At 40.2% G+C, this 21,599-nt stretch overlaps 1 long non-coding RNA gene across 1 annotated transcript in view; it reads right to left on the bottom strand.

Annotated features, from left to right (window-relative positions):
* Positions 1–18,565, bottom strand: part of LOC308067969 — a 78,468-nt gene extending 59,903 nt beyond the window's left edge. The window contains exon 1 of the long non-coding RNA XR_013929802.1: positions 5–18,565. This is a non-coding gene — a long non-coding RNA (uncharacterized lncRNA). The remainder of the gene's footprint in view (positions 1–4) is intronic.
* Between the last annotated feature and the right edge of the window lie 3,034 nt (positions 18,566–21,599).

The following is a 21,599-nucleotide window of genomic DNA, read 5'->3' as shown; positions in this document are numbered from 1 at the left end:
TTACATGCATACGTTCAAAGCATTGTTAAACTCATGATGAATAAGAGCTGCCAGGAATACTGTGATTTCTTCTAGTGCTGTTTGAGCAGAGTTACAGTCTGTGCTACCTGCACGCTTCCTGACTGAAACCAATAAAGAGGATGGGGGCTTTCCTACACAGAGGCCTGACAGTATTTATTTATAACTCTTTATACCATCAGTATTTCCACTGCGAAAAGTTATCTACACATTGTTTCTTTATTGAAGAATAGGGTGACATGAATATTTTTTTCATACATGCAGCATAAACTTTGGAAGTTATTTTACAAATTCTTTTGCTTGAAATTAAATCTCCCAGGTAAAGCTCTTAGATTTTCCAACATGAAAAAAAAAAAATAAATCAGAGAGACTACAATCCATTCCTTCCTATAAATCTCCTGAAAATGTGTGTGTTTAAACATACCTCTTATGGTTGCTAACCAGGGCTCTCAGTATCTGTTCCCTTCCTACTGAGTAATAGTAAAAGCCAAGTTATATTTAAAAAATACACAGTACATACTGTACACCTATAATTATAGATAAAATATTGATCTCCATGGTGTTTTTTCCATCTCTTTTGCAATCTTTCTCTTCCCTCAGTAATGTCCCATTGTCACTTCCCTCTGCAAAGCAGCATAAAACTGAAAATATTTTCTGCAACCAGAAACATTGCTTTTAACCAAAAAACACCATAAAATAATTTAAATGTCTAGCTCTGTATATCTGGCAACATTTTTCAGGATCTTAGATTTTGTAGAAGAGTAATTTGCTTCTTCAGGGATGCCATATACTTCAGCAAGGAGCTGTACCTAAAGGAGAAGCAATGCACCAGACCAAGCAGCCCGGCTATCCATAGCGTATGGAAAGTAAATAGCATATTACACTTGCCACAGCTTACTTATTACGCAGATTTCAAGGCAGGAAACTGTCTGCAAAACAGATATACAGTATGCATAAACTTTTTTGTTATTGTGGTAGTTGATCATATTGTTGTTACAGTTGGAGAGATAATATGATTCATTGATGATTTCTGCTTCCCACTCATAAGATGTAAACCTACATAATGATTGTTCTTTAATAGTATTTAAAGATATTTTTAAAACAACCTGTGTGGGAGTTTAACATAATAATGGTTTCAGTTTTTCAGGAAACATTTTTTGGAGTAGTATGTGACTATTTAAATATAAAAATGGCTCCCCATAAGAAACATGAATGTAGTCAGTAATTTGTGAGAAAGGATGTGATAAAAATATACTCAATTTATCCATTTGTCCTTTTAAATTTTTTTTTCTTTTGGCGTAACAGCTAGAAAGAACAATTTTTTTCCGTGGGCTAGGCTGTTGTTTGGATGACTGAAATGCATTTTCCCATGAGAGATGCACAGGTTCATTTCCCATCTGGGTATTTTTTCCCTCCCGTTTCCACCTCCTCTCCCCACCTCCTCTCCTCCAGGACCAGAGCATATTGCTAAAGACCTATAGTTTTCCACCAATATAACTCCATACACACCTAGGAGGTTATACCAAACACAGCAGTGCTCTGTGTGAAGTACAGGTTAGCCCAAAGATGTTTGTTCACCTCTTTCTCAGTCCTCCACCTAGGCCTCTGTGGGTGGGTTCCAGTAGCCACAGGGACTCATTTGTAGGATGAAGGCACAAGGAGCTCCAACTGGCTTCCTTGGTCAATTAGGAACTAGGGTTCATCATCTCAGGAGGGAAAGCTCAGATTCCTGTTGAGTGCCTGCAGGGAAGACAGTTGGGAAGGGGAGCACAGAGGTGGTATGAGATGAGAGCAGAGGAAGCCCTCCGGGCAGCGGAGCCTCACTCCTTACCAGCAGAACTTGGCCTTGTCCATATGGACAACCCTGTATCCTCACGGATGCCACTGCAGTCACTGAGCCACTAAACCCAAGGCATTTGTCAGCGAGATACTATGTGTTGTTAGCATAGGCATGAGGGCTAAGCCCAAATTCTGGGGAAGCTGTGTTTTCGTGAGGTAGAGGATGAAACAGTGGACTGGGACGTCACCTGATGACACTCCATCCACCGATTTTTCACATATTTTCGGTACAATTCCATGGCTTTTGCATAACTTTTCTAAGTTCCCTAAATGTGGAATAATGGCCATAGAAGTGACACACCCTTCTTTTCTCTTTCCAGCCTGGTAAGACTGTAAACTCTTTGTGGCAGGGACTACGCATTTCTCAGTGCATTGTGCACCAAGGCTCAGTTAAGCCTAAAGCCAGTAATGTACGCAAATAATATTAGTAATAAACACCACTAGTTGTGTACCATCTCAAAATTATCATGACTCTAACACCTTTATGGAAACTCTGGAAATATTTCACAGATGGTGACTTTCTAAACCAGCGAGCAATGCAATGGCTTGTCCAAGGCCTTAGCATCAGTCTAGGAGAGAGTATGGTTCAGATATCTTAATTTCTGGTGTTTCCTCTTAATTTTGTAACAGTCACTGACAAATTACTTTGTTATAGCACATTTTTAGTTGATTTATTTGCCTTAGCTGAAACATATAAGCTGTCGGATATTTCTCATTGGTTTATAACTACAATGATAGATAAAATATAAGCCATAAGGTGTCATGGGGCTCTGGAAGTAACTATGAAGGCTAGTTAGTTTGTCAGAAAGTTATATATGACAGTTCTGACTTTTGCAGCTGGAGCCTCCATTCAGTGGATGTGTTGAGGTGTTTCTCTCCAGAGGCTATTGCCAGAGGCACTTGTGCTGACTCAGCAGGAAAATCTGGTACTTTGGGAGAATCCTCTTGAGAAAAAGAGGTGCTGCAAAGGTGAAATCAATATTTTTACCAGCCCTGCCCTTTTGGAGGCAATTCCATACAGCACACGGAGATTTGGCCCTTATGGTCTATGCTTTCATTCTTTGTAAAGGAAGAAAGAAACCACACATTATCTTAAAGAGCAGACAGGCTAATTTTGAAAGTGATTTTCCAGGCAACTGAACATGCCCCATGGGTTTCACATGGGAGCTGAATGTTTATGGCTAACTTTGGAAAAATCTTTTTTAGTCTACTGAGAGATGAATATGCCTGTATAAATGCATATTTTAGTGGCCCTACAAAGCTCCCCCCACTAACTGATTAAAGACATTTTCAGAGGAAAGGTCCTCGCTCACCAGCTGTGAACACATATTATGCAGTGCCAATGGAAGAGCCTGGGTTTGTCAGCAAAAAGCAAGCAGTGGGCTAATTACACTGAAAGAAATCTGCACATTCAGCACACCTTAACCAGCTCTGTACAGAAAATTGACACAGCACAGTACCTAAACTACCCAAAATACTGAGCTTAACTGTTAATTACAAATCAGGTCTCTAATTCCAGGGCACTCTGCTCTAAGGAGAGATAAATATTGACACAGAGTAGAAGTCAGTGCTGCAAGCCTTTACACTGTGGGCAGCTAAAGAGGCAGTGTACCAATTTTTCAGGTTTCATCAGGAATCATGCCATCTTTGGTGCTTTTATTAACACCTGTAGGATTAAAAGAAAAGAAAACCTTCTTTATTTTATTTTAACAATATCAGCATTTCTAGCTCTCCTGTTCGCCAAGAACAGTTTGAAAAAAAACCCCTGAAAGGTTCAGTAGATTTTGTTATTATTATTAAGCCAGCATTTAAGGTGGGCTTTTAAAATATTGTGATTTCTACACCGGCTTCACATTTTTTGGGAGCTGATTCTGGATTTTTGAATTTTGATGGCTGGCAATATTGGACATAAAATCTGAGTGCAGATCACGTCCTTAGCTAGATGAGTGATTGAGGTATTGGATAAATTTGAAATTGTATTTATGTACCTTAGATCTGCATCATGTAACTTATGCTAAATATGAAATAATAAAAAATGCCAGATGACCAAAAATGTCACATTTCTATGCACACGAAAAGTAAAAATCTTCAGATACTGTACTCTATAGGGTATTCTTCCAACCCAGATGAAAGCAAAAAACCAAAACTTACTTCATTCTGGACCCTGCTTTTTCATTAATACTCTCAAAATACAGTAGAATTGCACAGGCTTTAGTTCTGGTATTCAGACCAGAAGATTCTCAAAGTCCGCTCAATGTAACTTCAGTACAGACAGTAACTGAGACAAGTCTTTAAAAAGTTTCTTCTTCAGATCAGTTCTGATGTTACTTCAGCTTTTTGGCCCTGATAGCAGGTAATTATGGAAACACTTATAATTTCTCACTTTAGGGGGGAGAGGTATACAAAATTCATACTCTTCTAGGCAGCCGTGACTGAGGGTTAGGCAATCATTTAAAGTTGAACAATGCATGCAGATCTTGGGGAAAATGACATGTCCTTTAGACTGAAAACAGTGACATGGAAAAGGGGAGCTTGACTAGATGTATACAAACAGGTCCATGAAGACAGATAATTGTGTCTGTGCAGAGAAGCTACCAGAATCTGAGCTTCAGTCCAAAATCAGAAATTTGTATTAATTTGCCCTCCAGTTCAGAAGTCACAGGGAAGCCATTTATTTATCTTTAGAAAAATGAAAAATAGATTAGTCAGAGGAAGTTCTTGTCTTTTGAAGTACAGGCCACATGATCTCTGGTTTGTAAAAATCACCCTAGCATAGTTGAAACTCATGCTAATTGAGGCTCTGGGTAATTTTTTAAAAAAAGATAATAATTCTTTGTCAGCCTCAAATCAAATATTGCAAAGTGTTACCATTTTCCTGTGCAGAAGACACAACTCTAGAGTTTGGTCTTTTTCTGGATTTCCCATCCTTCCATTTCTGATGTGTTTACATGAGGATATTTTTAGGACACATTTTCCAAGTTTAGTTGCAGCACAGTGCTGTGAATAGGTTAACAATTCATTGGAACTTTACAGTATCTTAACCTGAGACAGAAGACTCCTAATTATAAACTAAGTATAAACTGCAGCCTTGTAAGAGTGATTTCATTACCCTGATTATATCAATTTTGACCCTTTGTGAGACTGCATTATTTGGGACATCAGGAGTCTAACAACTGAAAACAAGCAGAAGACAGCTGCTTTCAGCTCACAGAAGTCTGTGGATATATTTAGCAATTTAGCCTTCAGAGAAAGCTGTTTTGCTGGTACTATTGTAAGATGCATCATTTCTCAGTAGGGCCCACATGTTTGCTATAATCTGATAGAGTTCTTCTTTTTGTTCTTAACCTACTTCCTTTCTGAGAGAGGTAAGGGAACTTTAGCAGCAGCCGTCAGTAGCAAATGAAGTGGGAGGAAGCAAAGAATAAAAAATAGGCTGGGGTTTATAAAAAGAATGTAAAAATCTGTGATTATATAATGATGTACAGAAGATGCCAGCTACCAAAGAAAGCTATGGCATCACTGTTAACTTAGTGAGCTCTGTACTTCTCACTTCTCTGACATAAAGGCAGCTTCTGAAGTAGTTTGAAACCTGTAATCTTTACGTTACAGGTTGAGAAATGATCCCAAGTGCTCAAAGTCCAAACTGAAGAAAGAGAGCCTGTTATCTGAGGGAAAGTCATCGACCCCAAGTTAACTTTTATTTAGCCTCAGCAAATTAGAAAATGAAATGAGAAACCACATAGAGGTAGAGGTTGATGTGGAATGTCCCCTGGAGTTTTTTGAATGAAGAAAATAAACTGATGAAAAGTGGTTGGAACCAAAATAATTAGGTATGAATCAGTGCTAAACAGTGACCAAATTCATACAGCGAAGAAGTCTGAAAGCCTAATGGCTCTTAGTAGGGGAAACTGTCCTTACGTAAAAATGTGGCGTTTATCATTTGCACATAAAGGAGTAAGGACTGGAAAGCAGACCTGTATCTTTAAACAATTTCTCTGCCGCTGTGCAAGGACAGACCGTGGCAGCTGTGGCCACTCATTCCCCATCCTCCTGTTTTGCAGCCATGTGAAGCCAGTAGGGCTGCTGCAGTGGGAGCCCTCCCGGCCACAGGTGAGGAGCCTCGCCATCTGCAATACCCAGTAGGCCAATCAAGCTGGCCCTGCGTGAGGTAAGATGGATAGTCTCCCTGTGTGCCCCAAGCTCCCTCTGAAATTTCAGCAGATCAATGTCACTGTGGCTTTTAATTACCCCTCTGCTTCATCATTATTTCATGGACTTTAATATGCCCTGCAGGACACAGCATCACAGAGAACAGATAAACAACCACCAAGCCCTGGTGTCTCCTGAGATGCTGCAGTCACCCTCTAGAGGGGAATGTCACGGTCCCAGGCTTATTTCCCTGGGTAAGCTGACCCCAAGGTTTCCAGGCTGATTTCAGCCTGAGCTGAGACTCAAGGGCAGCCACTTCACCCCTGTGTTCTGGGCTGAGAGCTCTTAAGCTGCATATGACAACTTGCTGCTGTTGCCAGGCACAGGCACAGAGATCAGAGTGGCTGGTAGGGCTTTTGCACTTCACACTTGTTTTCTGAAGAGGAAACCAATCTATCCTTGCAGCTCCTGCGTAGTAATCCATAAGCGTTTCAGCACAGTGAAGCACAGGGCCCACCTGTAGAAGACAGTGAAGCTGTTCTGAGAGATGCTCAAAGAGCCAGATACAGCCCTGGGTTCAAAAGTACTTAGTGGCCTACAGAAAGAAACGCATCCTGAAGGTTACTTGCAGCATTGTCTGTTGTAGGAGCTGTTCTGACACATGCTGGCAGTGGTATCCAAGGGGTGCAGGGCAGGTTTAAAGAGACAATACCTTCCCGTTCTCTCTTGCCCTTCCCAGCACCTCCTGGTTACATGCAGTGCCAGGTAAGATTGAGCAGTTTTAGCTTTTTCACTTTAATTTGTGAACCAACATGGTTCATTAGGGAGACAGCACTTGTCATGTGGGGAGCAAAAACTAAGCAGGTGGATGGGGGGAATATATGATGAAAAATTTCCAGTCTTGATTGGAATTCTTTAGAAAGTTAATTGCCCAAACCCATAGTTCTTGCTCAACAAAGAATGCCAATAAAACTTTTGTTAATATTGGATGAAAAAAACATAAACTGCAGCCCTTAGAAGATGCTGCTGGATGGCTGACACCATGCTTGCAATGTAGCATGCGGTAGCTTTCTGATGTACAGCACTGAGATCTCTGCATCAGCAGTGCAAATTCTCCCTGAGGGGAAAGATCTGCCTTCTCAGACCATCACCCCCAGCCTAAAAGCAATGCAGAGGGAAGAGGGGCAGAGTGAGACAGAAAAGGCAAGGTAAACAACAGGCATACGCTCTGTAGCAGCGAACAGACCTGGGAGAGAGCTACACGCTGCTCTTTGCATCAGTCATTCATGGTACTTCCTCCCTGGCAGTGAAGAGATGAGAGTCTGTGACAGAGAAGATTCTCCAGCATGTGATCAACTGTAACCACGTGAGCAGCAGTCTTGCTGGGAGCACTCCCATGTGGGTTTCCCAAGTGCACATCACTGTGCAGGCTCTCCTGCTCCTGCTGTTGGGGACTCCTGTGGCCAGTGACCACAGTATCGGAGACACAGTGGGCAGAGGAGGTGCTGCCCTCCCTGGTTCCACAGACAGGGAATGGATGTGCAGAGATGCTGCACAGTGGACTGGATCAAGTTCATGTAGGAGGCCCATAGTAGAAAATGTCTTTCAAAGCTGGTTGCTGATCAGTGGATGTTTTTCCTTTCCCTAATGTCTTTCTGTCCATCTTGCTGCATTGAAGTGATGGGTACAGCCACCATCTCAACAGACCTGTGACCAAGCATGGGAGCAGGTACCATGATGGCTGGAGCTAATGGGAATGGGAACTCCCTTGATAAGTCTGTATCTGCCTAAGCATGATAAAGCAGTATGTTAAAAGGTTTAGCTGATGGAATTGTGAGGAGATGATACTTCCTCATTGTAGTTCTGGTTCAGGTGTCGGACATCCCATGCAGAAACTAAAATGTTTTTGTTTTAGAGACAGGTGATATGAGAAAAGAGCAGGCTAAGTTGTTATATTTATTGGGGAAAGGGGTGAGGGGTGGGGGGTGGGGAAGAACCCATGCCTTGACACTGGGAAAGTCTTTCCCTCAAAATGTACTGGTTGAACAGACTCCCTCTGTTCTTCTTCCCTCACTAAAAGCAGTATCTGTCCTTGAGTAGCTGGCAATAGCTGACATTGCTCTGTGGAGAGGTGTGAAGAGGACAGGTATGAGAGTGGGATGAGTGAATTCCACATTCTTACTGGGAAAGAAGAACATGAATATGTTTAGTTTTACTGAGAGAAAGAGCCTTTCATCAATTATATATATATGTGGTGGTTCTAACTTAATTTTACCAGCACCAGAAGAATGAAAGCAGGTGAAGATGGGATGACCTAAATGCATAGAGCAGGGAGTGGCTCTGTTGGGATAAGAGTATGGAAGCTAAAATTATCATGTGAGGGCAGCTTAAATTATTTTTTTTTAGAGGAGGTATTAAGTAATGAGTGTGGGCAGCACAATTCGTTGAGTCATTAAAACTCTGTGCATCTGGAGTTGGTTCCCAGAATGGAGATAACACTCGCAGTGGACTTATTGCACTGGGACTGCACATGAGGCTTTGATAACCACTGCCTGACTGGGTGAGAAGCAGCCACGGTTAGGCAAATAACCCCAAGACACGGATCAAACTATACTGCCCAAATCTTCCTCTCAGACACTTATCAACCACATCCCTCTGGGTGGACCAGAAGCTATGCATATTTATATTCAAGCTTTGAGCTGCTTTGATTGGATGTGAAGGCTCTTCATCCATGGGAAAATATTGCCCTGTTTTTCCTGGGTAATTAAAATCAAGTGGTCAATTTAATGAAGACTGAGATATGGAGTTCCCTTTACTTTCAATTATTCTTATTTGAATTCTTGTTTAGATAAAAATAGGTGCTAGGGCTTTTTGTTTAAGAGAAAAAAGAACTCAGAGGTTCCCAAAAGGACTGTTAATAGCTTCACATTTTCTGAAAATTTGGCCCCTTATTGTTGTCTCCTACAAATATGAACTGCTTTTTAAAATATCTTGGCAAGAGGCCATTTGCCAGCTTTGATCTGGATCCTGATATGTAATTTAAACACACCCAAAGGTATAAAGCAGTTGCCTACTTCAGACAGGCTTTGCAAATTAAACTACCACTACCGATAGCATTTTTAACTCTGAACTATGTATGCTGGGACAGTAGTCAGTAGGTAAAGGGCTGTCATCACCACACACATTTCTGGAGCAAAATACTGAAACTTCATTTTGAAAGACCACCAAAAACCACCAGACCTGTGCAAGTAAACTGAATATGCAGTCAAGTGTGACACTGCTACAGGGTTCAAGTTCCCTGGGGGTTGCATCGGACAAAGTCACCGGGAGTGCTTTTGTGTAAACCAAAATAAGATAAAAGAATAAGAGCATATATTTATTTCTCTTTTGTCTTTCCTTTTACCTTTTTTTTTTTGGTTGATTATCTACAAATGATTTGTGTTCAACTAAATATGCATTGCAGAATTCACCTGGTGTAGCAGGTTAATGCACTGCTGCTCTGTATCACCAAACAGCACCCTGTCTTTGAGGCACATGGAGGAACATCAGCCACATGCAGGATGCAGCAAACACATGGGCTGCCAGAGAAGGCATCGGCTGCATTTACACTGGTGTTTTGAGAGTGCCCGGGCTTGCACTGCAGAGTGGGCTCAGGGAGCATAGACTGGGTTTCTTTCAGATGAAACTATACGGACGTTGTGCTCTGGAAGCACACATAATGTACTCCACTTGTTAATGGGCCTCCAGTCCATGGGACCAGACTAGAATTAGTTTGAGGTAACGCCCCAGAAAGGCATGCCACGTGGACATGGGGTCCTCAGCACCAGTTGTTTCACTCTATATTTTTACTCCTATGAACCAACTACTTGCAAATATGGTCTAAGTCAGAGAGGCACATCAAGGATACCATAAAAAAAAACAAAACAAAACAAAACAAAAACCACCTGAAGGAACTGTATTTCCACAGTCACATTATTACTTGTCATTTGCACTGAAGCACTACATAACAACCTTAAATCCCTCGTTGGGCTAGGTGTTATACTAATACAGAACAAGAAGATGTTCCCTTCCCCTGAAGAATTAAAACCTGGAAATAGTTTGGGATGGATCTTTGGCTCGCCATGCAGCCCAATACGTTCCCAGGTGCTGTCCCAGCATACGAAAGCTGTAAACTCAGCCATGCAATTCAGCTCTGAGAAGGAGGTGGGACCAGGCAGAGGAGTGTAAGATTTCACAGTGCTTACTTTCCTTTGTGTTCTTTGCTGAGTTGAAATGGATGGAAAATAGCCAATAGCCAGCAGAAAGTAGATGCTGGGGGAATACAGTACTGAACTGATACCCTGGTGATTTATGACCTTCTTGGGACACCATGAAGAATAAGTGAGTGACAGATTATCTGCTGACCTGCGGGATAGCTCATTTGCTTTTGTTCAAGCAGCAGTTTTTCAGTAGAACTGCAGGTCCTAATATTTCTCTGTTGAACGAGCTACCTTACTGCTAAATAAATATGTCAGTCAGCAATGACACAAGTTAGCATCTTTGGTGGGAGGTATTTGTCTCACTCCAAAGGGGAGCCTGAGCTGAGGCACTGTGTACATTAGGCAGCTAGGACTAGGACAAAACAGAGAGCAGGTCAAACTGATGGTGGGGACGTGCTGCAGAGCTTCCTGGAGGTATGGAGCTCTAGAAGCCTTTATGTGGATAGAGCTGTGATTTCTGACTCTGTGTAGTACTTTCTTAACTACTTTTTCCTTAAAGTTTGGGAAGGTTTATGGTTCCTGCATGGAGGTTAGTCCTCCTGTCCTGGGGTCTCCTCAGATTGAAAACCTGCACTATTCTTTTTCAGAAAAAAAAACCCACATAAAGCACCTTATATTTTCCCTCTCACAGACATATTTGACCTGATCCTTCATTTACCTACACCTAATATTTATTTTGTGAGATAATCCTTTCTGGTTTAGATGCCTGACTTCACATAACTGGACTGAGACGACGATGCAGGAGTGTCCAGCAGAGGACCGTGGAGGACTATCTGTCATGCTCTATCTTGGTGTAACAATCACTTCCACTGGTTAAATTTAATTTTTAAATCATCTTCACTTGTGCCATTGAGACTGTGAAGTTAATGTCTGCAGCAGAAATGGGAAGGGTACACAACAGTTAATATTGCCAGTTTCTTTCAAAAGACAATGTTTCAGAAATCACAGTTCTACTGACTTGTTTCAATGTGAATTAATGGTGAATATTCACAGCCAGGTTTATTTTGTGAGCAGAGAGACAAAACATGGGGAGTAAAGCCCTGTACCCCATCTGACCTTGCAAGGGATCCAGTAACAGCAACAAGGAAGAGTGCTCTCCCCAATACTGATTGCCTCAGTCTTGCCCTCCTAATAAGCATTTAAATAACGTAAATGTGAAGGGTGGTGCAGGAGAGAGAAGGGGGGCACACGCAAACCTTTCTGACTTTTCTTTTTCCCCCGAACACTGATGCCATTGCATAATTATATGGGTTGGCTTGAAAGAATGAAACCCAGTTCAAAATGTATGAGTTCATTTTTATGTTCTACTGAGAAAATTTATTCAGTGTGACTGCTCAGTAGCGAGAGCAGTAAAACACCTTAATCCCTGGTTGAAGAAAGGTAATACCTTGACAGATGTGTGCCTCCTACTTTCCTTGCGGCCATGTTTCAACAACAAACCTTTATTTCTGCTTCTCGGCTGTAGCAGAAAAAAAAAAAAATGAGAGGAGCAATAAAGCAGTCAGACAAATCTCAGGAGCCAGGCGGCAATGCAATAGTAATGACAGATTTTTAATGTGGCAGGAGAGATTGACAGGAAAATGTCTTCAGAGCAAACGCACGCCAGATGGAATGAAAACGGTTTATTGGAGTATGGAGGTGCTGCTGAACTGAATAGAGGGCGGGTTTAAGGTGGGTGTTTTATCTGCTTCAAGTAAACAACAACAACAACAACAACAAAAAATATTCCCCTCACCAGGTATTGCCTTAGACCAGTCTTGGCACCAAGGGGATCTTTTTTTTTTTGTTTGCTTGTTTATTTGTTTCCTTTTCCACAGCACTGCACCAGAGAAAAACTTTAAAGTCAAAAGTTCAGTCATTACATGCACTGCACAAAAGCAGAAGGCAAACTGGTTTGGTCTGAGATTTTTTTATTGTTTGCCACTCTTCCCCCCTCCCCACCCCCCACCCCACCCCCCACCCCCCTTAATCTGAAGGAATTTTTCACTCAGTATGAACAGATAAAGATGTTTTGATGTGCTTTTAGATAAATCAGAATGATTTTTTTTTCCAAAAAGAGAATGCGTAAGAAACGAAAACAAACAAAAAAAACCCAAACAGCTGATTGAGTAGCTATCAAATCCAGGACAGATGAAGAAGCCTGCACTAAAAATCCTATAAAAACCAATATAGCTGTTTCTGTATCAGGAAAAGCAACATCATTGTGTCTTTTTCAACTGAATAAACTTAAACTTGCATGCTCTTAGTAACGATAATAACGTCAAATTCAGCCCTACATCTTACAAGAAAACGCAGCTCTGAAATATTTCATACCCTCCATACAGAGCAAAGGCAGGAAAACAGTCATAAATGGGAAGGAACAGCACAAAGGAAAGGAAGAAAATACAACTCTAAACTGTGAATCTCCCTGACGCCTTTTCATTATCAGCCTAGTCAATGAAGAATGCCACAAAAGAAAGGATGGCGTCATATTATTGAAACATGCTGGTTTTGGGGTTTTTTGAAGGATGCGTTTGTATAGCCTCTGTGGATAGCTTTTTTATTTCACTATATTTGCCGTTATTAACTCTCTGTAATTGTATTTTACATGCCGGACGTAGATTAAGTGTTCTACATGTATAGTGTACATTTATACTACTCTTTGTAGAGTTTATTCATGGCTTTTTTCCTTACACAAGCACACCAGAAAGAAGGGACCGAGTTACCTCCTTTATTTGTATTATACGTTAAAACAAAACAAAATCACCCTTTTTATCTTTGACAGCCTGATTCTTTTTTGGTAAGGAATATTTATTTAGATAGTAAAAAGATGCTACAGTTCTTTCCACTAGTAGAAGTGTATGCACTAAACGTGCTCCAATGTAATTTGCAGAAAGTGAGGAAAATACTCTGGAAAAGTAAGCAGGAGTTTTGCCATATTGTTTCATCTGATAACTACAATAACAAAGCTTTAGGCAAAATGCTTAATACTGACAGGAAAAGTAATTGGCAAACTCTGGTAATGATCCATTTATAGTTTATATTTTATAGATTTACTGATTGTTTTAAAAATATGGTTTTCAATTTTTGTCATATTTTGTCCTGTTCAGAAACCTGCTGTAAAGTTCTATTTAACTCTCCTTTTGCATTAGTCCTGGCAGAGCTACAAACGTTGCTTGTATAATTCTTACGGTCTTTGGGGGTTTGCTTCGATTTCCTTAGCATTTGGCCAAATGCTGGCATATAAGCTGTTCATCACAATGCAAGAGAAAATATTTTTACATTTTAAAAACATGCCTTTCATTGGTTAAGTAATTTTTCCATACAAATAACAACTCACTGCCAAAGACAATAAAGAAAATGTAGCAATGAAGAGGTCGTTAGTGATATTATGTATACTTCTGAAATTGTTCTGTTTCCTTGCACTCAAATGAAACGTGATTGTAAGTGAACTTAACTTTTTCTGGTTGAGCTGAAGCTGTTTTGTAAGTCAGTTCTGCAAAGGACATGACTTCACTAGGAGTTGCTTTTTAGAAAACAAAAAAGTCAAAGCCATTTTTTAGTTTCAATCTAATTTACGAGTTTAAAATACCCCAAAAAATTAAACTCAGAATGAATATTAAAGCACTGTTGAAAATAACACTTGACACAACAGGATGTGATGGCTGCCATCCTGTCCTTAAACCACCTTTTTGCAACACACATAATACAGAATATTAATCAGTGTTCTAAGGCTGTGGCAGTACCCTGAGACACAATGACAAGTTAGGGACAGAACAGGCAGCTTAACTGTGAATGGCATTGCTTTATTATGCACCAGAATCCTCGTATCATTTAAAAATAGATTTTACTGTGTCATCAGCTCCGTTCTGGTAACACTAGTAAACTGCACTAGGTATTAAGTTTGCAGTGGAAATTGTACAAGCATGGACACCAAAGTTGCTGTCGGTAGTGTGTAATAGCTGGAGTTTTCATTTCAGAAGACACTGAATACTGACTTTCAACCTCAAATTGTATTCATTAGTAGCTTGCTTTTTTTTTTTCTTTCTTTTTTTTTCTTTTTTTTATTCCTAAAATCATACCAAGTATATCAGCATGCTCTCATGCACCCCCGCACTGTGGAATTTTGATAATGTATGTCCTAACCGCTTAATTGATTGATTAGCTTACTGCAGCTTTCTGAGGCACCAAATTTATCTTTAATAGCCGGAGTCAGGCACGGCAGGCAATCGAGGGGGGTGTCCCTTGGCGTCGATTTGCTCTTAACTGGAAAGTCATTACCACTTAATACATGTAGATTGTGTTGAAAGAAAATTATGTGTAATGAAATGAGGGAAAAATTAGTGGAGTGTTATGGGAGAAAGCAGATGTTACGGAGGAATTATGCTAGCAGAGATAATCACCTTCGCTAGCATTGTGTGTGCTGGGGTGTTAACTCAGGGAGCGAGTTGGTGAGAGAGCTAAATAAATGCATTGATTTACACAGATTCACTTTTCAAACTACAGTATATGACTAGTACACACATCCACAAACACATACATACATAGACACACACAAAGACACGCTCAGGGCTGAACTTTCATATTTCTGATGCTCACACCCCTTTTTTAGCTATTTTGCAGCTACTCTCACTGTATTCAGAAGTCGTAGCTGGAAGCACAGGGAAGTAGCTGTCGATTTGCATAGTATCATGAAGATGAGAATAATATCCAAGGGCAGAAGTACTCATATAAGCATTAAGACAAGACCCTGTATGCTTCAAACTCTGGACAACCTCTCCTGAGAGAAACTGACGAATACAAGAGAGGTCTTTGAGGGTAGCACCTGACATTTTAGAAGCTATAAAAATGAAATAAATAGCAGATATATTTGCAAAAAAATTATAGATACATAGAGAGTTGTGCATTACTTAAACAGCCGGTAAATAAAGGAGATAGAAGAAAAAAGGTGAAATCTTTCTTTTCAAGGCAAGTTAGGAACATGTTTTAAGGCAGTAGTTTTGCAGGCAGGCGATACCGAAAACATTCAAAGTCAGGCCAAGGGAGGGAAGAGAGATGCTACAGATTTTATTTTGAACACATTTTAGAATTCTGTAAATTAGTCTTTCACCTGTGGGCATCTCCCTGTCCTTTTCCAGCCATGACTGACATATATGCTTGATTATATTTCTTATATCCAGGCATGCAAGGTCACTATTAATTTTTATCTTGGGTTTATCTGTTTCATATAATATGTGTTTGGATTTAGAATTATCTCTGCTTTATCACCCATTTCATAATAAAAAATGTGGTCTCAGGAAGATATTAGTTTGCAGATTTTACTATCTGAACCATTGATAATTAGGGTTTCCTCATATATCGTTCTGTTCCTTCGCTACTAAATGAGGCTTTTATGACTATAGTTATTGCTGGTGATAATAATACAAGTTTTAAAAATTAAAAAAAAAAAAAGACTCAAGGTCTTGTATTCCCAGTATTACTGTTCAGAGATAGGAGGTTAGCAAGAGGACTGTCAATTTCCCTGTCACTATATTAATGAGTTAAAGAAATGCAGCCAGCCCCTCATGAATCAATCGGAAAACTATGATGAATGTTTCAATAATTAAGAGAATAATTAAATTGCTGAATGTAGGATGACACTAAATGAAATAGCTTTTGTAACAGCAGCATATTGCTGTTTATAAATACAAAGAGCTACATTTAAATAATGCTGAGAGTCCAGCTTAGATTTATCTGTCTGTCTTATCACTTTTAGCTGGCTGTGAGCCCAATCCTGCAAAAGCCCACCCTATACACAATATACCTTATGCCTTAGCTCTGTGCACAACGGCAATAATCATACACGCAAAGCGAAGCACTCACAGAAATCTGCTGCTAAATCAGTCTCTCTGTGTTCCTACGTGCCTCTCCACCTGCACATTGTAACATGGCCACCATTGTGGTGCTTCAGTGATAAGCAGCTAAACTTAAACAGATAACGAAGCCAGTGAATTCACAGTTAAAGCTGACACTCTGATGGTAACACACATGATGCTTGTGGAAATATTTTTAAAAGGTGATATGTGTTAAAGGTGAACTGTAAAGCTGAAGTGAAAATTATGTTAAGTTCAGAAATATGTCCTGAATCTCTCAACTATCAGGCAAGTTTTACTGTAGCTTTCAAAATTCTTTTTTCTCCTGTACAATAATCTGGCAGTTCCTCCTTTGATAAGGACATTCCCAAACATAACTTTGTGTGATATCACACATACCAGAACCTAGGATGCTAAAAAGAAGACATCCTAGAAAATCATCCTTCAAACCAGGGTGTCTCAGTGCAAAGCACATGCTTAAAAAAATATTTTTGGGAAGGAAATGTATAAACCATTCCCAAATCCAAATCTTGAAAACATGTATAAATATTCTGGGATGAAAAATATAATAAGGGAACTAATTAGTATCTACCTGTATTTATTTTTGAAAGTGTCACAGCTCTTCTTTGGCTGCTGGAATGTCAGCATGTTTCCGGCAAAGTTACAAATAAGGCAGGGTCGTTTCAGGTGCAGAACTCAACCAAGTGCATATAGGGCCCTCTCCGGTTGAGTATAGACAGCACCGGTCCTCCCCTAACTCCTGTAATGTGAGAGCTGAATTTTGGGTTCCTGCCTACCAGTATCCCAAAGTGCTTTTCACTGTCCCTTCTTTCTCACCTCCCTGTTTGACTGATTTTTTTTTTCCTTTTTCTGTCTTTTCCCCACTCACCTCTTCCATTGACATACCTCCTTCTGTTCCCAAATGTGTTCCCACCGTACACCCATCTTCCACCAGTGCCTAGTTTTCCCCGCAGGGGGAGGCAGGTTTCATTTGCTTGGGGAAGAAGGATGTCAAAGGAAATTTTCTATCCGGCTCTGAATTAGCCCCTCTTTGTAGCTCAATCACCATGTCAGCCATTTCTTCATCTATTATGCTGTTGTATTTATTCTTCATGTCTTCTCCACGAACATATGCCTGAGCACTCAGAAAATCATTATTGATCCTCTCTCATTTCACATTTGCCTTTGGTCCTTTCCCATCCCTCCTCCACTCCACAGAGGCACCTCAGACACTCCCCTGAACCCCATATCCCCAACATGTTTCTTTTCCATTTTCCTCTTCTATCATGAATGCCTCTTTCCTACTCATCACATAAATATATGTTCTGGAGTATTTGAAAACCCAGCATTATGTACTTGGCACACTAGTGATTTGAGGTGGAACAGAGAATAAATATAGCCATAATATGCTTTAAAATAGGTGAATTAGTTGGGCAGGAGACTTTTAATGCTACATGGGTGGTCAGTAAAAAAGTAGCAATTACCATGAGATGGAATCTGATATACCACAGTTATTTCCTATTCTTGGCATAGGGCAATACCATGGCAACCTAGACTCTACTGCGTGGCAAGTGTTGTTAATTGTATAGCTTTTTAATGGAGATAATTATATTTCCTGTGTCTGAAATCAACATTTACTGGCAGTGACCAATGCTCAGAACGATATTCTCAGAAGGATGTTGCAAGATCTACAGTATGTACACTTCATATTTCTTACTTATAGTGAGACAACTTAGTTCCATCAGCGGAACAGGTGAAAAGTCTTCACCTTTCTGGTAAATCCTGGTAAGTAAGTAAAATATTAAAAGTTCAGGTGAATAGAAACTCATTCTCACCATTCTCACCAGTATGTTAGGAATGCCACATATTGATAGAGAAAGCCCAGGGAAACGAAACATTCAGCTTATATCTGATAATTAGATCACTTAATTTTCAAGGGTTGTTAATACATCTTTCTTTAGCATGAAATTTAGTTTTCCTCAAACACTGGGCATAGACATATCTATAACGAAGGTGTCTTGAAATTCTCTTTTGCAAAATCTGCTTGCAGCAGGTATTTCTTTGCCAGAATTTAACATTCAGGCCAGAAATTCTCTACTGTATGCCTCTGTTTCAGGTGAATATTCACTTCTGAGAATAAGATTAGGGGAAACATGTTGTTTGCAATGTTTAAAAATAAATATAACTTTCAGTTGTTTCCTTAACAGCTCTGCAATTTAAAACTGGGTCTTGATAACTGGTCAGCTCTTAAGCTTCTGGGGAAAAAAAAGTAAAATAAAAAAAAATTTTAAAAAAGTTTATTTATGCTCATTAAAGGCTTTTTAGAATTTCTGTGTGTCAATCAGGTTGCACGGATACACCAGCTCCCCTAAGATACACAGCCCTGCCACCTGAGCAGGACTTTGCTCCCACTTGCTGGAGTTGGTTGGGTCTCTAGATCCAGGACTAACAGGGTCTCTAGATCCAGGACTAACAGGGTCTCTAGATCCAGGACTAACAGCAGAAGAGCTTCACTCTGCCCCGCTCCTGACAGAGTCCAGGGGATATGCAGTGGGAGGAAAAAGCTCAGTTTCACACTGAAAGTCAGTAAAAGAGGGGAAGGAAAGGGTGTAAGGAACCTGAGAATGGAGAGCTGTAAATGAGGGGGATTTGGCAGAGTTTCTATTTATCAACAAGAAAGAACAACCACTTCGGACATGGAGCCAATGTGCACACACAGATCAGTATGTGTATGTGCTTTAGCTCTGACAATTAGGGCAAAAAATCAGGAAAATTTTGAAGGTCCAGAACATGCTGTAATAAACTGGCCAGAACGTTTAGAAACACGGCAACCTTGAGATTGTGGGTAAGGAGCAGCAACATGTGGGGCATGGGAGCAGAAAAGAAAGGAACACATAAGCACCCACCACAGCTGTGAGGAGCGTGGCTAAACTAGTAGAAGGAGGATATGACCTCGTAGGGGAGTGAGAAATGAGAAGAAAGGTATGCATGAAAACTACCAGGAAGGAGGTAAGAAAAAAAGCAAAAGAATATTCAGGTTGGAGGGAATGAAAGGAAATCTAATTTATCCACCTCCTTTGAACCTAAAGCTAATTTAACTAGTCCTGAGTTCTGATTTTGCTGTGCTGTTTAGCAAAATAACAGTAACTTCTGTTCAAATTTGTTTCCATCCTATGACTAACAGCAGGCTACACACAAGATAACAGCACTTTACCACTTCTACATGGAGATCAGAACAGTTACTGACAATGGCATTTTTGCTTGTTCAATTCACATATTTCCAAAACACAAGGGAACTGCATCCATGAAATTTAAATTAAGAAATGACATTCTGAAGTTCAGCACTCAGAAACTAAGAAATGTCTGGATTAAAGCTGCCCTGGCAGCGTCAGTTTGGCCCACTTGCGGTTATGCACTAGGACTGCTGATAAGGACTGAATCCCATACTGTGTCCCTGTCCCTCAGATGAGCATTTGTCACGGAGGGGAGGGGGGATTGGCAAGTCTTTGCTGGCTGTGGCAAAGTTAAAGGGGGGCAAAGCAGGTTCTCCTGGCTCAGGCATCTGAGGGTGTGGAAAATGTGACCTACCTTATTGCTTGCAACCTAGCCCTGTTTCTGAGAGTTTAGGTGCAAAACAAGTGCTAGGACTATGTTCTATGGAGTGGATTTCACTTCACATACCTATGTAATGAAGAAGCAATAATTCATGCTGAAATGTTCATACTTGTCCATGTTTTTTGCCTCATTTTATCAATCTGCCAACCCAAAACAGACTTTGCAGAAGAACCCAGGTCCCTCGGCCTTCAAGCAAGGTCATCTGATCTGTGCCTTGTGTATGAGAAATGTTAGACAGTTTAAGATGCTTTGGAAAATCAAGTCTTTCATCTCACAAACTGGGTAGGCGAAATTTTTTTTTTTTTTTTCACATCTTTGTTTTGGTTTCCCGGAAGAAGAAAGGGTACTACCTCGTTTCACATAGTGAAGACCATTTTAATCAAAACACAAAGATACAAAGGTGATGTCACCACAGAAATAAACCTGCAAGAAATTCAGTGATGGAAGTGGAGGGTGGGGAGGTGGGGGTGGGGTGTGGGCATGTTACAGAACATAGCAAATGGGTGATGCACAGTTTCTGATCCAAGATACTTGTTGCACAGTATGATTTCTTAGGCTGGTGCCAGCCTACAGTTTTCAAATCAAAGTTAAAAAGAACCTGGTCTGGTGTTTCTTATTCTGCTGTGAGTACAATGGTTTCAGTGGTAGATAACAACACAGGAGAATCACTAAGTCTTAAAAGCAAAACGCCCATGAAATAAGAACAAAGAGAGACCAATCTGCTTCTAGACATGGTCAGTGTAAGCAGTGGTGCAATTAGCCCCAGCCTTGGATGTCCTCAAAGGACAGGTCACTCTGCTAGGGGCCTTGAATCAAAGATATTGAAGGTTAGCAGACTCTCGAATCAAGTAATCAGATTATAGAGTAAGGAATATCCTTTCCATCACCCACTGAAAGGGCTGGAATAATTTAAACCAGGCACATACTCAAGGCAGAGCAGCACGGAGACATAACCCAGGGTTTCCCTAGAAAACCATGAAGAACTGTGGTGAGGGGTACTTAATTTATGCCTCAGTAACAGCCTGCAACTACAGTGAGATTCCTGAGGGTAGCACCTTGTATCTAGGAAGGGAAATTCACATTGAAGGTGTATTTTTCTCATCTGTTAGCTCTTACACGCCATTATATATTTTCTATTATAATTTGGAGTGGAGGATCACAGAATAGAAAACTGCTGTATTTTAAAAGCAAATGTTTGCTTTCAAAGAAAAGTATCTCTATTTACAGAAAGCCTAGGTAGGGTTTCAAACCTACTTTTTTCCCTATAGCACCATATTATCTTTTATATTTCTTAATTGAATCCTCATCCTGGAGGCAGGTAGGTGGTGAACAAACCAGACCTCCCAGGTACAACTGCAACGTGTTAAGTCTGGGTTTAAAAAATCTGAGCTAACTATTTGGTACTAAAAGACATTTACTTTCATCCTGTTTTTTTTTTTTTTTTTCTGAGGGGGGGGGCGGGGAAGATTTGCTATTATTTCTTCATGAAAGAAAAAAACACAGGATGGAATGAATGGAAAGCAGTGAGACCACGTTTTTCCTATAAGCTACTATAGCTGGGTAAATGCTATTAAAAAAACACTTGTACCTTCACGGGAATTTGGAAATTGTTTCATATCAACCATTGTTCATACACTGGAATTGGGAATGGATTCATATCAGCGATACTGTCTTCTAGCTGTGTTTGCTTTCTAGGGAAATTTGTATGATTCAATTAATATTGCGGCTATTCACAGAGAATTTCAGAACAGCACACATAAGTATTGGTGGAAACTGTATCTTAGATTCATGCACACGAATATGTGTCCCAGAAGTTTTTGCACGCTCAACACATTGGAAAAATAAATCAACACCATGTGACTCATCAAAGCAGTCATAACTAACAAAG

Source organism: Falco punctatus, assembly GCF_963210335.1.
Source record: "Falco punctatus genome assembly, chromosome: 7".
In the NCBI taxonomy this organism is placed as follows: Eukaryota; Metazoa; Chordata; class Aves; order Falconiformes; family Falconidae; genus Falco; species Falco punctatus.
The sequence above is the reverse complement of the archived record's forward strand: the minus strand, read 5'-3'. Positions and strand labels throughout refer to the sequence as shown.